This window comes from Pongo pygmaeus, chromosome 7 (assembly GCF_028885625.2).
Source record: "Pongo pygmaeus isolate AG05252 chromosome 7, NHGRI_mPonPyg2-v2.0_pri, whole genome shotgun sequence".
Taxonomy (NCBI): Eukaryota; Metazoa; Chordata; class Mammalia; order Primates; family Hominidae; genus Pongo; species Pongo pygmaeus.
In genome coordinates, this window is record NC_072380.2 from 66,653,208 (window position 1) to 66,671,167 (window position 17,960).

Genomic DNA, 17,960 nt, shown 5'->3' on the forward strand with positions numbered 1-17,960 from the left:
AGCTAACTACAATGCTGTCTGATGCTCAAGGGCTTCAATAACTGTTCCCCCTTTGAGTGCAATCTGTTAACATGTGCTTAACTTTCAGCTTTATCCTTGATACAAACCCTTTTGTAATATCAGAGAGCAGAGGTGTCATACTGGGTAGCCTAAATTTAACTGGCCTATTGGAGGTGGGAATTCTGAGAACGAATTTCCTAGAGACTTATGACCACTGTTAGTTTATGACCACTGTGGGGTCAATGTGGTTGAGGTTCAGTAAAGTAAAGCTCTCTGTAACCTAGAGCTGCCCAAGCTTTTCCTTTATTTGTTTTTAAATAATTGACTGAAAATGAGTTATGTAATTATATGTGATATGCATACATGTTTAATCATAATGGTATGATTAACAGTAGCCTGTTAATTATTCAATATATGGATTATTAGCAAAATTATAAAATAGACTCCAAAGTGTTTAATAACATGTTTGAACCAAAGTGAACAGTATAACCCTAAAAGTAGTCATTGGAACTTCAATGACACTATCAGAATTTCTGATCTCAAAATTGTAAAGGTAAGGGGAGAGTGTTAGAATATATTTAATTCGTGACTTCAAATGTACGTTGCTGATGCTTTGTTAAAGAGAGAACACTATATTGGAGCTAATTGTTACTAAAAATTGTCAAGTCTTTGGCCACATTGTCAGATCTAATAGGAGACATCTGAAATTAATGGATCCTCACTGCTATCTCGGGCAGTCTTTGTCTTCTTGGTGGACATGTTGACATTGAGCCACAGGCAGGGTGAATAATGATAGTTCAGGGACAGTTGGAGTCTTGTGCTCTAGAGGCAGCAAAAACAATTGAGTCACTTCAAAAAATCTGTGAATCTTCCTGGAAACTGTAATGTCAGATAAGCTAACCAGCTCTGCAATTTTTCAGAATTCATGATGGGTCAGAGAGTTCCTGTAAGGGAGACAAAGTGGTCTACGGTGGGCTTCTACCCAATGCAAGTGTCCAGTTTGAGCCTGAAGATCTAAACTGTTTTTATTAGTTCAGCCTTGGCTTGGTTTCTTTTCTAAAATTTCAGATTCAAGGTGTCCAGATGGCTTGTTACATTGGGGGAAGGAAAAACTTAAATCCTGTGAACCACTTGATTTCTAACAAATTGGCTTTCTCAGAGCGTTTAGTTAAAAAATATTCTTAGTCTAATAAAATAGTTAAGTACATCTCTTCAACAAGTTTCCACAATCTGTCTATAAACAATCACCACTATCACAAAGGGCAAACACCATATCATGTTCGATTTAAGTATCACATAGACCAATCATGATTAAGGGCACGAGAATTACAAAGGAAAGGACTAAACTTGGCTATTTTCTATGTCTGCATTGTTGGGGCTCAGAACACAATACTTCAAAGTATGGCACCCTGGTATGCTGATTTTGAACTGAAGGACGTTGGAAGGGCCTCGGAAGCAAGTTCTCTCTGAATTTCTCCTGCTCTCTTGTCCCTCTTTTTCCTCCCCCAGGTGAGTCATAGAAACCAGGATTCTTATTCCATGAGTTAAGCCAAAGAAACTAGAATGCCCCTCCCCCTAAGCAAACCATAAAGCCTGGAAAAGTCATTCTATCCCTTTTCCCTTGAAGACTCTCATTCCAGTGGGGTCCTGCCATGTATAAGGTATTTTCAAAAAGTTCACGGAAAATGCGTATTGTGAAAAAACATGCATGAATTTCAACAATTTTTTCACAAAAATAAAGTCATACTAACTTGTTATAACACGTCTGAACAGCATCTAGTTTGAGGCACTAAGAAGCATAAGACAGCTGAAGACAGCCCTTATCAAAGCAACATGAATTCTGCTACAATTGAAGCAAGAACAAACATCAAATTTATGGTGAAGCTTGGTGGAAGAATGATGAAATCACTGATCCTTTACAAAAAGTTTATGGGGACAAGTCCCAGAGAAATAAGCAATTTACCTATGGATAATTCATTTAAGAAGGGACAAGAGGATGTGAAAATGAAGCCCACAGCCCCAGGCCATCCATATCAATTTGTGAGGAAAAAATTAATCTTGTGCATGCCCTAATTAAAGAGGACTGGCGATTAACAGTGCAAAAAATAGCCAGCACCACAGACATCTCAGTTAGTTCAACTCACACAATTCTGACTGAAAAATTAAAGTTGAGCAAACTTTCCACCTAATGGGTGCCAAAACTGTTGTGTCCAGATCAGCTCCTGACAACGGCAGAGCTTTCAATGAAAATTTTATGCAAGTTGGATCAAGATCCTGAAGAATTTCTTTGAAGAATTGTAACAGAAGATGAAACATGGCTCTACCAGTACCATCCTGAAGACAAAGCACAATCAAAGCAATGGTTACCAAGAGGTGACGGTGGTCTGGTCAAAGCCAAATGGACCAATCAAGAGTCAAGGTTATGGCAAAAGTTTTGGGGATTCTTGAAGCATTTTGCTTCTTGACTTTCTGGAGGGCTGAAGAACGATAATAACTACTTTTTCTTAGAGTGTTTTGAGAAAGCCAAATCTTTCACAGTAAAACTTCCATGAAAGATTCACCAGGGAGTCCTTCTTCACCACAACAATGCTCCTGATCATTCTTCTCATTAAACAAGGGCAATTTTGCAAGATCTTTGATAGGAATACATTAGGAATCCATCTTACAGTCTGATTTAGCTCCTTGTGACTTCTTTGCATTTCCTAATCTCAAAAAATCTTTAAAGGGCACTTATTTTTCTTCAGTTAATAGTGCTAAAATGACTGCATGGACATGGTTAAATTCCCATGACTCTTAGTTCCTTAGTGGTGGATTAAGTGGCTGGTATCATCATTTACAAAAGTGTCTTCAATTTGATGGAGCTCATATTGAGAAATAAAGTTTATATTCTTAAATTTTCATCTTTTAATTCCATTTTTCCATGAACTTTTTGAAGCTCCTTATACTCTGGGGGAAATAGTGCTGCACAAATAGGTCAAGAAGAATCTGAACAGACAGGCCTTGCTGGCTTCCCTCCTCATTCTATTACCAAAAGGTCATACCCTTTTATCCAATCACATTTCCACATAGCTATCCACTTTTCATGAAACCTAAGCATAGAAATAGACAGTTTTCCCTGGGTCTTTTGGTATTCATTTCTGAAGGCTCCTGTGTCACTTTGTGGCAGAGTTTGTGTAAACTTTTTGATTCAATAAATTTGTTATGCTTCACTCTTATTAACCAGTCTGTGGTTATAGGAATGTCAGCTGTGACCCTCGTGATGGGTGAGGAGAGGTATCACAATTTTCTACCCCCTACAGCATCATGTGGAAAGGCAAGGCCTCAGACCAAATTCCTGGTGCATGATTCTGTAGGAACTAAATACAATGACCTTATATTTGACTTGAATGATTCACTGACCATGTCCCTTTTACTCTTTTATTGCTGGTGTCCGGGGGCAAGTAAATCTTTTTGATGAGTCACCTTTTATAATGCCCAAATTTTACTTAAAAAAATCTTAATGGAATTCAATTTAAACAGCACTAAATAATATCATTTAGTTATATTAGCTTAACAAGTATTAACCAACCTAAGTTCCCTAGTTTGACAACTAGCAGCAGTTACCTAACAGTAGTTAATGGTAGTATGTTAGCTAATCAGTTTTCCCCCCAAATGTTCCATGCCATGCCCAACCACAAGTTGCATGCCTTCGGAGCATTCTGTCCAAAAAAATACAAGTTGTACTAGAAACCTTCTTTTTTCTTGTCCTGCTAGTCCAACACAGGTTTTTAAACGGCAGCTAATCACTAAATCGATACAGAAGTAATTTTTCTTGTGAAATAATTCTAATCAGGTACAAGCAAAACTTCTAAAATGAATCATAACTTTTACAGGCTACAATAGACAAACAGGTTGACAGGCTGGTAGACTTTGGGGTCAGAATGACCAGGGTATAAATATTAATTCCCCTATGTATAACTGAGCCTCAATTTGTTTATTCATGAGATGGTCTTAATAATACCTAGTTTGCAAGGCTATTGTGAAGATTGAATGAGGACTACTTGCAATAGTGCCTGTTACATAGTATGGTGTCCAAAATTATAGCTGTTAGTATCATTAATAGCTTAGAATCTATTAATATATCTATTATATAAACATATAATATATAGCCCAGTTAATACATCCACTTTCTCCCTGCCTCTATTGTAGATTGCATCCTGGATGTGGGAGACATGTACAAGGTTCAGGTCAGCTGTGAGGCCCCAGCAGCCTTTCAGGGCTGGCATTTTAAGTCTCTCACATAAAAAAAGAAACATATAAAACATGAAGTGAATTTTGACTGTAGCTGCTGGTTCTCTCTTAACAGAGAAGATAGGATATTGGCTGAAGAATTCTCTACAGACAGAAAGGACCAAAACATTTTATCAGGTAAAAAATAATGGTGAAGACAAAAACAGCATCAACTTGGCTTTGAAAACAAATCAATGGAGCATTACATTTTATCATTTTCCCCTTCTCTTGGTATGTGCTTATGCTTATGTGCTTCCCATAATGACTTTGCAAATGCGGCACTTTTCAATGTTAATGACAAGTTGAAGTTCAATTTTCAAATAATGCTAAGATTGTAAAATCTCATATACAGTCTTATTATTAAGAGATAATACATGTTATTCAAAGGTATAAGCCATTGTTGTTAAAATTTTGTATTTAATATTTTGTTCCCCAAGTTGAGATATATGAAAAGTATTTATTATAACCCAATAATGAGTTATCTTATTATTGAAAGTGTTTACATAATCCTTTATATATGTACTTGTTTCTAAAATATGTTAGAAGTGCCTAATCATGATGCCTGACAAATCTGAGAAAAATTGTAGAACAAAGTTACAAGAAAAATAAAAGATATTGCTAGTTATCTCAATCTCTTACAGTATGGGTAAAATTAATTGTTAAATTGTATTAAGAAAATATTACTGATTTCCAGGGGGAGGGAGAGATGACTAGATGGAGCAGATAAGATATTTAGGCAGTGGAAATACTCTGTATGATACTGTAGTGATGGACACATGTGATTATACATTTGCCCAAATCCACAGAATGTAAAACACCAAGAGTAAATAAACCCTGAAGCAAACTATGGACTCTGGGAAATAATGATGTGTCAATGGAGGTTTATCAATTGTAACAAATGGTCCAGTCTGGCCGGGGATGTTGATAGTGGGGGAGAATGTGCATGTGGGGACAGGAAGGGGATATATAGAAAATCTCTGGGCCTTCCTTTTAATTTTATTGTGAACTTAAAACTGCTGTAAGAGGAAAGTTTTATTTTTAAAAAAGTATATTAAGAAATTAGAATATGTCAGGACCTATATGTTTTTGTTTTCCCCACAACATCAAATTAAGCTATATATGAATTGACCTGGATGATGAACTATTTACATGGGAGAAAATGACTTATATTATCTAAATTGGAGAATTTCACTTGACATCTGTTATTTTTTGGTGTGTAACTTCAATCTTCATGTTCATTTTTCCAAGTGTTATAACATTTTTGCATTTATTTCAATCAAGGATGTCAACAAGTTTGTGTTGTTTGAACTTTCTTTCAATTTAAAAAAATAACAAAATACCTTGCTTTTCAGTATTCTTTGCAAGTTTACAAAGCATTCTGAGATGTTTTGTCTCAAATAACCCTGAATGTTAGGAATTAACAACTCAATAGAAGAGAAAACGCAATCTCAGCGAGTACATCCAGACACAGGGACAGCGAGGCTAAGACCCATCAAAGATCATACAGTTGGCAAAAGTTTTGGCCAGAACCATAATTATGGATTCTTAATTATCAGTAGATAATTTTCTGTTTAAGCATTTTTATCTTACATTGATCAGAAACTGACAAAAAAATCCTTCTGATAATATTCAATTTTTCGCCCATCTCCAATGCTTCTAATTAGAGTTTTCCCCATGATTTGAAACAATAAGTAGGACTTGACTGTGCTTCATTTTTCCCCCAAAGACTCAGTGTAGAATAATGGGTAAAAGTATGAATTCTGGAGCAGAGCAAGATCACACGGATGTGAATCTAAACTCTGGTTCTACCATCTATGAGTTGTGAGACTTTGGGCAAGTACTTAGTTGGTTTGTGGCTCAATTTTCTTATCTGACAAGTGGGATGATAACGATTCTTATGAAGATGAATTAAATGACTTAATACTTACAAACAGCTTAGAAGAGGTCATGGCACAATAGTAAACATTATATGTGTGTTACCAAAAACAGTGGTATTTTTTCCTACTTTCTGTTAATCTTTTCCTTCTAAAAAACTATTATTTAGAAGGTCATTAATGAACATCGGTTGCCAAATTACATTATAACTTTTCAAACTCTGTCTTCTTATTTCCCTCTGAACTGTTCCAACAAGTACTAATGAGCATCCATTCTTTGATGGAACATTTACTCTAGTTGGTACCACTTCTTCAATAAGCTTTTACATTCTCTTGCTTCTACTACATTTCTGACATTTTCTCAGACTTTCTCATTCTGTTCCTCAGCTTTAGGTGTTCTTCTTGGTTAATTATCTGTAATCTTTATTAGATCTTCCCACTCTCACCTCTGGGGAAATTAAAACAAATTATCTGTCTGTCTATCTATCTATCTATCTATCTATCAATAGATAGATATCTGACCCAGATTCATTTTATTCTAAGATCTTTAGCTGACTATTGGAAACATTTACATGGATATTCTGCCAACATCTTTAAATCTAACATATATCTGTATCTGTATCTATGCCTATCAATCTACCTATCTGACCTTTACCTTACAGATTGTTTCTTCTCATGTTTTCTTTACATTTACCAATTGAATAAATATTAATTGAATGAGTATTCAAATATTAAATTGAATAACACTCATAGACATTTACTCTGGGTTTTCTCATCTATAAAAATGAAGAATTTGAACTTAGTACACTTCAACATCACTTACAGCATTAAAATTCTGTGTTTACATGAAAATGAAAAGAAAATGTGTAATTTAGAAATAACATACAATTATGGAATTTCTATGAAATTCTAATGAAACTCCTTAAAATCAGTGATAAAGAGAAAAATGTTAAAATCAGATGAGGAAAAAAATGAACACAGCATACACAATAACAAAGAAAAACAGCAGACTTCTTGTTTGAGACAATGCAAGCAAAAAGACAGTGGAGCAACAGGAAGAAAAGAAAGAAAAAAGATGGAAGGAAGGAAAGTAGGAAGGAAGGAAAGAAGGAAGGAAGAAAAAAAGAGGTTGTCAACATAGAATTCTATACTCAGTAAAAATACCCTTTAAAATAAAAATGAAACACTTTTTCAAATATATAAAAGCTGAAAGAATTCCCTACTAGCAGACCTTCAGTACAAGCAATATTAAATAAAATTCTCCACACAGAAGGAAAATGATATCATTTGGAAGTATAGATCTATGCAAAGAAATGAAGAGCATATGAAAATGCTAAATATGTAAATAAATATAACTGTGATAGTGTGTCTAAAGAAGCCTTTAAATGATAAGATTAGTAATGTTTCAACACTGAGTACAACTTTTTATTGAATAAATCAAAGGATTATTTTTCTTAAAATCATGAGTAGTAAAAACAAAAAAGATTATTTCTTTCATAAGAAAAAGGGATTTTTGAACACCAAGCTAAGTACTGAACCAGATTTTGTTTAATTCTACTTTTAATGTGGACTCAATGGCATTATATTTTTCAGTTGATAATAATTTATGTTTAAAATTTATTTTTATACTTTCCTAATTTCCGGTCCATACTTGCCTATCTTTTCTCCCTGGATTCTAAGTTTTCTTTTTGTCTTCTGCCTCAGCTTTTTCATTTATTCTTTCTACTTTCAGTTTTCTCATTCAGTCTGTCTTCATGGCTTCCTTTCTGTTTAGCATAACATTTTGAAAAGCACTTTATATTCTCTTTCTAAAGCTGGTCATAAACTCAACAAACTTAAGAAGACTGAGACACCACTTAAATACTTTCTCAAGAGTGAAATATAAAATTTAATGTTAACCATCAAGCACATATTTATTGAGCACCTACAATGTATTATATTAGGTATTTAGGATACCTTGATGAATAAAACAAAGTAAGTTTCATGAGCTCCTTAATTTTACATTCTAGGGGAAAGGACAGACCATAAACAATAAATATCATAAATTATAAATTATTATTTTACATTAAAAGGTGATACAGGCTATGAAAAAAGATTAAAGTAGGAACAAGTAGATGACACTGGGAGGTAAAAGTTGGAGTAGTAAGTGAAGTGATCAGGTTATTCTTTGAAAAGTGAGATGTGGGGGAAAACTTGAAAATACGTGCAGACACAAGGACAGATAGGCAAGGGCCAGGGTCATAAAACAAGAGCATGTCAGAAGTGTCCAAAGAACATCAAAAAGACCAGGGTGGCTAAAGTAGAGCAATCTGGAGCAGAGCTGCAGGATAGGAGGTCAGAAAAGTAATGATGACCTGGTAATGTAATGCTTTATAGGTCCCTGAAAAGACTTTTACTGTTTTGTTTTGTTTTTTGTAGATATGGAATCTTGCTATTTTGCTCAGGCTGGTCTCAAACTTCTGGCCTCAAAAAATTTTCCTGCCTCAGCCTCCCAAATTGCTGGGATTACAGGTGTGAGCCACTGAGCCTGGACTAAGATTTTAACTTTTTGTGAGTATGACGGAAGTCATGGATGAGTTTTGAGCATAGAAGTGACATGATCTGACATACTTAAAAAAAAAAAATTCTGATAATTTTGTTGAGAATTGATTACAAGTGGCAAAGGGGCAGCAGCACAACCAAGAAAACCTTTTGTAGTTATTCAAGCAAGAGATACTGGTGGCTTAGACCAAACAGTACCAGGAAGGTGGTGAGAAGTGATTGGATTCTGGGTATATTTTGAGGGTAGATTCAATGAAACTGACTAATTGATTTTATGTGGGATGTGAGAAATGGGGGGAGAGGGCAATGAAGATGCCAATATTTATTTACACAACTGGACATACAGAGTTGTCTTCAACCTGAGATGAGAAAGATGAGTTAATTAGATCTCTCTTGGGCATATGAGTGGAAATATCAAGTGGACAATATATCATGCAAGTCAATAATTCAGGGGAGAAGTCCAAGCTAGAGAGGTAAATTTGGGCATTGTAAGCATATAGATGCTATGTAAAGCCAAAGGCTGGATGGAATCACTATGAAAGTGAGTGTGGACGGAGATCAGAAACTGCCCAAGAACTAAGCCCTAGAATTCTCCACTGCTAAAAGATCAGAGAGAGAATAAAGAATCTATCAAGGAGGTACGATTGTTTTTCTCATTTTTCTACATTTAATCTTTGCAAACAAAGTTTATGCTATATGTAAAAAACATCCCTGCTCCCAGTTTCATGTGGGACCAGTGCTCCCTCCTTTGGAGCTGTACAGCTTCAATGGATGATACCATGTGAGACTCCTAGCAACGTGTCCTGTAGGATCCTGGAGATGTTCCCTTCACCACACTGCCTTATGAGGACAGTCACTGGGGCCATGATGTGGACTCTTGAGAGCATTGGCTGTTCAGTGAGACAGAAGAGGCTTGCTCACCTCTTATTAGTTCTGTGAGCAATGCACTCTTCTCAATTTCCTCATCTTTTAAATGGAGATAATAATCCTACCACATACTGGGTTGATGAGAGGATTAAATAAATCAATGAATTAATATATGCCAAGTGCATGTAAAAGAGTGATCACTCAACAAAGAAGCATACCCTTCTCCATGCGGGGCACTGTGTTAGACCTGAGGGTTTGCGTGGACTATAGCAATGAGCTCCCTCCGTTTCTGGGGCATACATCCTCCACAGGAAGACAAATGGTAAACAAGCAGATGTGACTCATAAAACTCAAAGTGCTACCAAGGAAACAAATCAGGGGCTGAGATAGAAAAGAGTGAGGGGAAGCTACTTTTCATATTTATTTCATATTTAATTTTCACAGCAATCCTGTGAAGTGGTATTAACAACACTGTTTCAAGATGAGGAAGTTGTGGGATGGAGCTGTCACATAGTTATCAAGTGGCAGAAGAGGGACTCAAATCCAGATGATCGAATGCTCTCTTGCTGCCTAGGCCACTGTGCTTTATTTGTATTTGCATATTCTTGCAGCAAGTGAGGGTCTATGAATCTTAAAAAAATGCAATGATTATCCAGTCTATTAAATTAACTCTGTGCCTTTATATAAATGACCCCAAGTGAAACTGAACAGGAGGAAAACCATATTTTTGAGTATAAAGATGTACTGTCCCATTGCATAAAACATACACCTCTCAGCAACCATATGGTGATTACTATTATCCATGTTTTACAAATAAGGAACTGAGGTCTGAATCAAAGACTGACTCCATAGCTCAGGCCACTGCACTCCCCTGGCATTGGCAGAGACTCAAAGAGGAAAGCTGTCAAGGCACAAGGGAGGAGAAGGTCCTCCTGCAGCCAGAGGCAGCTTGGGAAGACAAGGACTCCAAGACTAAGAGTAAGACTAAGGTCTGGATATCGCCAAAGACTCTTACAGAAAGCTGAAAAATGTGGCTACCATCATTTTTCTCCAGCTAGTAGAAAAACTTATTTCCAAAAATTCTATGTGATAATGAAAAGCTCAATAAGATTTGATGATTTAGATAACGAACAAATGAAATTACCTTCATGCTAAGTCAGGCTGACCGTTCAGTAACCTGCTCTGCCATGAGGGCCTGTCCCAAGGATGAGCTGCCTGACACTCTATCTCCTCCTGACAATTTACAATGCACCTGTGCACTAAAGACTCTCAAAGTACCATGACAAATGCGATTTCAATCTCCTTCAAACCAGAATTTATAAGACTGTTTGACTGCAAAACTCTCTCTAACCTTAGAATTCCTATCAGCTTCTCACCAGGGTGAACTTAGGCATAATGGTGTAGAGGAAAGAGCATAGGCATTAATAATTAGACTTTAAACTCATTAAGTCATTCATTCATTCATTCATGCACAACTGAATGTCTACATGATCAGGCATAATGTCTTGGAGGTATGAAAAATGATGACATAGTCCTTGTCTTCATGGGATTTATATTAGCGTGGGCAAGGGCCAGGAGGGGAGAGAGACATATCAAATGTAATTATGAGAGCATGTGCTTAGCGGGCTGTCCATTTATTTATTGAACAAACAACTGCTGCATGCCCACATTGCTGTTGTCTCTGGTTTAGAGTCTCAGAACACATTGAATAAGAGACGTAATGTCTTTAATTTTACAAAAATTACATTTTAGTTGAGATGGGGAAGATAATAAGTTAAAAAATAATGTCATCTGAGACAATAATGAAGACATTTTAATGAAAATGAAGGAAATTTAAACAAGGTGATAAGATAAAGAGTGACTAAAGCCAGTGATTATTTTAAAGTATCTATGTGAGGCTTATCTTGAAACTAGGAGGGACTTTATAACTTTTTTCATTGGTAAAATAATACATTCACATTTTAGAAAGTTTACAAAGTCCAGAAAAGTTTTGAAGACTTGCCTTCAGTAGCTATGTATACCATTATAGTATTTACTTAATCATTTTCTCATTAATGGGTCAAAGGGCACATGCATTTTTAGAAAGATCTTTTACAGCTATACTTTCTCAGGTAATGATAAATGTTAATGTGAAAATTATAGCCATAAACCAAAAACCTATTGAAGAATCCCTATTAGTTTCTTATTAAATTTTAAATCATTGAACTATTTATATCTTAAGCTAAAGATTTAATGATAAATTATTAGTGGAATCAGATTATGCTCATAGTGAATTGGACAGAGCTGACCAGTCTTCAGTGGGTCAGTTAGTTTAATACTTATTAATGGATGGCTATTAGGTTTGAGTATATTAGTCAAGTTTATTTTTATTTTTCCTTTGCTCACTGAATTGACCAAATAGAAAAAAGGCAGGACTGATTTAGTCTCACTTAAAGATAATTAAGCTCCTTGTGTTTTCAAAATTGAGCAAATTCAGAGCTCTCAGTAGTGTATTGTCAAGATTCATTGTCTTTTGAACTCTCTTTTCTTAGCAGTTTGTTAAAACTTGTTAAAGTTTTAAAGTTGTTAAAGCTTGAGTTGTCAAGCCAACAGCTCTTAAATTGGATCTTAAAATCAGGGGAGGATTAGTCTTAGTGTTGGATTGTGTTTGTGGGGAGAAACCATGGGAAAGATCTGGAATTTCTTAATATCTGGACATTTTGAAGGAGAGGGAGTTGTTTTAGGGTTTCACTGTACCACAGTTCCTTAAAGAGTTCTAAAATACTAACTCTAGCAGAACTTGCTTGGATACCAAGAGAACAAGCTCTATAAAAGTTAAAATCAATGGTAATTTCTCATAAGCACAAAAAATTTCTAAGTAAAATGGTAGGATTTTTTTTCCTATTGCCCATTTTTGGAGATTAATTATAGGAATAGCTTATGCCCTTTAACAAACAGTTCTACAGGGAAAGAGTTGACATAACTAGCTGACAAGAAAAAATATCTGGAAAAGCTTAAAAGATCTAAAAATGCTCAAGTGTTCAATGCTTTCTGCAATAAAAGCAATACAGTACCTATGGCAACAATCTTCCCAGAGTTCTGCCATATCTGTACAGTCATGCACCATATAACAATGCTTCAGTCAACGACAGATCGCATATACCACAATGGTCCCATAAAATTGTAATGGAGCTGAAAAATTCCTATCACCTAGTGACGGCAGCCTTCCTAATGTCCTACCTGCTGGTGGTAATGTTTGTGCTCTGCTGTAGTATGAATGTATATAGCACATACAATTATGGACAGGGCATGATACTTGATAATGATAATACGTGACTATGTTACTGGCTTCTGTATTTATCATATTGTACTTTTAATCATTATTTTAGAGTATACTCCTGCATATATATATATAAAGTTAACTGTAGAAAAGCCCTTGGCAGATCCTTCATGAGGTATCCAGAAGGAGGCATGGTTATCACAGGAGATGATAGCTGCATGCTTGTTGTTGCCCCTGAAAACCTTCCACTGGGACAAGATGTGGAGGTGGAAGACAGTGATATGATCCTGACCCTGTGTAGTTCTCAGCCAATGTGTGTGTTTATGTCTTAATTTTTAACAAAAAAGTTTAAAAAGTAAAGAAAAATTTTAATAGAAAAATGTTCAGAAAATAAAGATATAAAGAAAATATTTTTGTTTAGCTGTACAGTGTGTTTATGTGTTAAGCTAAGAGTTATTACAGAAGAGTCAAAAAGTTAAAAGAAAAGTTTATAAACTAAAAAAGTTACAGTAAGCTAAGGTTAATTTATTAAAGAAAAATATTTTAAAGTTAATTTATTGTAGCCTAAGTGTACAGTGTTTATAAATCTACAGTAGTGCACAGTAATGTCCGAGGCCTTCACATTCACTCACCACTCACTCATGGACTCACCCAGAGCAACTGCCATCCTGCAAGCTGCATTCATCGTAAGTGTCCTATGCAGGTGCACAATTTTTAATCTTTTATACTCTATTTTATTGTACCTTTTCTATGTTTAAATACACAAATGTTTACCATTGTGTTACAGTTGCCCGCAGTCCAGTGTTGTGCAGGATTGTAGCCTAGGAGCAATGGGCTGTACCCTATAGCCTAAGAGTGTAGTAGGTTCTACCATCTAGGTCTGTGTAAGTGCACTGTATGATGTTCACACAATGACACACAAAAAAGTAGCCTAAAAATGCATTTCTCAGAACATATTTCCTTTGTCAAGTAACCTATGACTGTACAAACAACCTACAAACACAGCTTTTTTTTTTTTTTTTTGAGACTGAGTTTTGCTCTTTTGCCCAGGCTGGATTTCAGTGGCATGATCTCGGCTCACTGCAACCTCCATCTCCCAGGTTCAAGCCATTCTTCTGTCTCAGCCTCCCAAGTAGCTGGGATTACAAGTGCACCACCATGCCAGGCTAATTTTTGTATTTTTAGTAAAGATGGGGTTTTGCCATATTGGCCAGGCTGGTCTCAAACTCCTGACCTCTGGTGATCTACCCGCCTCGGCCTCCTAAAGTGCTAGGATTACAGGAGTGAGCCACCGCGCCCAACCAAATACAGCTTTGTTTAGACTTTATAATAATTGTCAGCCCCCAGTCCTTGTATATTATGACTTGATCTCATGGTTTCTCCTTTCTCATTTCTCCCATTTCTTCCATGTATTTAGGGAAAAAGATTGATTTGGACTCCACCTCAGCTTCAAATTGAGGCGCACTCCCCAGGCTTATGGAAACAAACACCATCAATGTGAGTTGGACACAGACCAGATATGACCTCATCCACATGGTTTTTTATGGGCACTTGAATCTCAAAGAGATGGCCCTGCAAATTATAGGAAGTAAAACACAAACAAAAGTAATATAGCTTTTGCTTATTAATTGAATATCACCCAAGAATGTTTGAGAATGCTCCTGACTCATGGAGAAATACTAATTAATTTATGAGTATTGTCACCCTGCCAAGGGATAGTCGCCGTTGATAGTTAACCTTCACTTCCTGTTTCTTCTGCTTTCGCTACCAAATATGTGTTTTTGTGTTACTGTTTTGCCTTAAATTTCCTTTTCTTCACAAAAAAATGATGTCTTCATGACTCCACATACTGTTATAAATTATATTTTTAACTCACATTAGTCTTGCAGCACCTAGAAAAGGCACCTCTCAAAGACCACTCCCATGGTGGCTGGAGGTCTGAGCCCCTGAACCTCTCAGACTTTAATGATGAGATGATTCATTTTAATTCTATTTTTTCATAGTCATTGGAGACCGAGACACTTTTTAAAGCTAATTTCTACAGCACCAGAGTTCTTGCTCATAATGGGAAAGAGATTATGGGAGAAATGAATGTGTTACTGGGTTTATGATCTTGTCCTGTCCTGCTGACCAGCAATCAGAATTCTTCACAGATCATTGACTTTTTTTTTTTTTTTTTGAGGAAAACAAATTCCTGTGAGTTCTGGACATTGAGGACCAGAATCGTATTTTACATTACTAAGTAAGAAATATCCAGAATTAACTGCTTTGCAAAGTCTGTTAAATATTATTTATGGAGCAGGTCTTGGGTTTAGATGTTAAGCATTTGAATACACAAATGGACTCCTTGCTGGTTTTGTGGGTCGGCTGATAAGAGCTATTAGTGACACTCGTAGTTAGCGAGGTTCTTCAATGTTGAAGGGTTTACATCAATTAGGCTGCATAAGAATCACCCGGGATATTTGTTACAATTCCAGTTTCCAGGCCCTATGTCTTGGAAGCTGCATTTTTTAAACAAATGCAATACATGCACACTTATCATTGGAACCACTGAGTTTGCCTCTCCAGGTCAACTTTAAATGAAAAGTGTCTGTTGGCTGTCTACTCCTGTAGTACCTGGCAACTCTGAGACAGAAGTAATCAGAAGTTATCCAGTGTTTAAACTGGAGGGGTTCATTTGTTTTTCTGTTTTTTTCAGAATATAAGGAAAAATATGATCATAATATAGCAACTGCTTTTGAAATCTTCATTACCTAGATATTCAATACTGTTAATTTAATTACAAGTTCTACTAATCAATTCACAAATGTATATTTTTGCCAATTGGGAATTAATGAAACAATTAAGAAATTACTATATTGTTTCTCTTAGGCTTAGAAACAAAATCATCAAGGCTCAAGTTTCTGCAGTGCAGTGAAATGATCTTCAGAAATCAGAATTGATCACAATCTGCTGTCTAAATTTGAATCCATTGATCAATGACTTTTTAATGTATCAACAAGATAGTCAGCTGATCTGGAATCTGGACCAATGGAAGTGAGATTGATGAACCTTACATGATTAAGACAAACATAATATGCTCCCAGCTATTGTCAAATATTCCTTTTAATAAGGCATAAGATTTCTTATTGCTTTTGAAGCTCATTTCCTCAGGGAAAAAGCAAATGTTATCTGGCTAAAGTTCTTAACCTGCAAATATAGCAGGAAGTCCATGTGGGCTCTCCTCTCTGGGTCTAAACCAGTAGTCTAGCACATTCTGAAGAACCAGGATGATTGTTTCATAGTAATTGAGTTCTCCCCTGGTGCTCAGAGAACTTTGTAAGTGATGGGGGCATGGGTGTTCATGGGGCATGAAAGCTCATATTCATGAATTTAAGTTGTATTAATTGGAATTTAAGGAAGACTCACCAGTGTTTTATGAGATAAAATATTATACTGACTCAAAAAATATGAAGGTCATTTTGTTTTCTTCTTTCTCCCAGGAGGTGGGATAAATATGCTTTAAGTAGCGGAGAAGTCTGCGCACTCCTTCCTCCTCCACACCATACCTGTTCACCCAAGTTAGGAACTGGGCTTGTATTGGTTTTGGTGGTATTCTCATTCTCCCACTGTCTTTCTCTCTCAGCTCCCTGCATATGGAATGTTGTTTGCTACAGACCTCCAGACCTGGACTGTCCAGTATGGTAGCCACTAACCACAGGTGGCTCTTTACATGAACATTAACTAAAATACCACGAAATTTAAAATTCTGTTCCTCAGTCCTACTAGCCACAGTTCAACAGCCACAGAACACAGATCCAGAACATTCCTATCAGTGCAGAAAGTTCTATTGGGTAGTACTGATCCAGACTCACATGTAGTTTTCCGCCCACCAGACTGCCCAGATTTGGCCCAGGCAAACTGAGCCTGCTTGAAGTGGCTTGCAAGAGCCATTGGTGAATATCCAGGAACTTTGCAGGCCAGTTGGTAATGCACTGGTAGCTCAAAATTGGCCATGGTGGGAGCATCTATAACATGGGAAAGGTCTCAATTAGGGCCTTTTTAATTTTTATAGAGATAGGGTCTTGCTCTGTTGCCCAGGCTAGAGTGCAGTGGTGCAATTATAGCCAACTGCATGCAGCCTCCACCTCCTAAGTTCAAGTGATCCTTCTGCCTCAGCCTCCCAAGCAGCTGGGACTACAGGTGCACACCACCATGCCTAGCTAATTATTTTCCTTTTTAATTTTATTTTTTGTATGGACTGGGTCTTGCTATGTTGCCCAGGCTGATCTCCAGCTCTGGCTTCAAGTGATCCTCTCACCTTGGCCTCTCAAAGTGCTGGGACTACAGGCGTCAGCCACCATGCCTGGACTTTTTTTTTTTTTTTCTTAGAAGAGGCCATTTACTATTACACCACTACATGATAGTGTTTATTTTAAGCACTTACAAGGAAGAAACAACCCAGAAAGTTGATGCCTTTACCATGGGGCTGCTCAGGTGATATCCTTAGCAGGGCCACCATCCTCATACTAGTGGATATTAAAACCTGGGGTAGCATAGGTAGCATAGCTTATAGGAAGAAGTAGGGAGTTGCAGTGCTCAAAGAGATTGCATTATGAGTGTTCTAGTTCATAAATAGTCTTAGTAGCTTTTGTCCTACTTTTCAGCTACATCATATTACTCTGTTACAATAGTACTCTAGAAGAGCACCCATGCTATATTAATATAACACAAGCCACATATGTCAATTTAAATTTCCTGGTACTTAAAACAAGTGAAATTAATTTAGTAACATATATATTTTAACCAAATACATCCACATCATTATTATTTTAATACATAATCAATATTAAATAGTGTTAAAGAAGACATTTTACATTCTTACTTTTTCACAGAAAGTGCATGTCTTTATGCTCATAGTGCAGAGCCATTCAAGATAAACACATTTCAAGTGCCCAACAGTCACATGTGGGTAGTATTAGACAGCACAGCTCTAAGTAAAAAGGATAAAACAGTTTAATAATTGGCAAGGTAGGACTGGTAGAACTTGGAGAGTGATTAGATGTGGGAGAGACTATACATCTAGACTAGAGAGAAGCCAAAGGGAACACTCAGGAGAGGCAAATGGCTATCCCATGGCAACCTCATTCATTTCCATGGCTTAAGCTCTA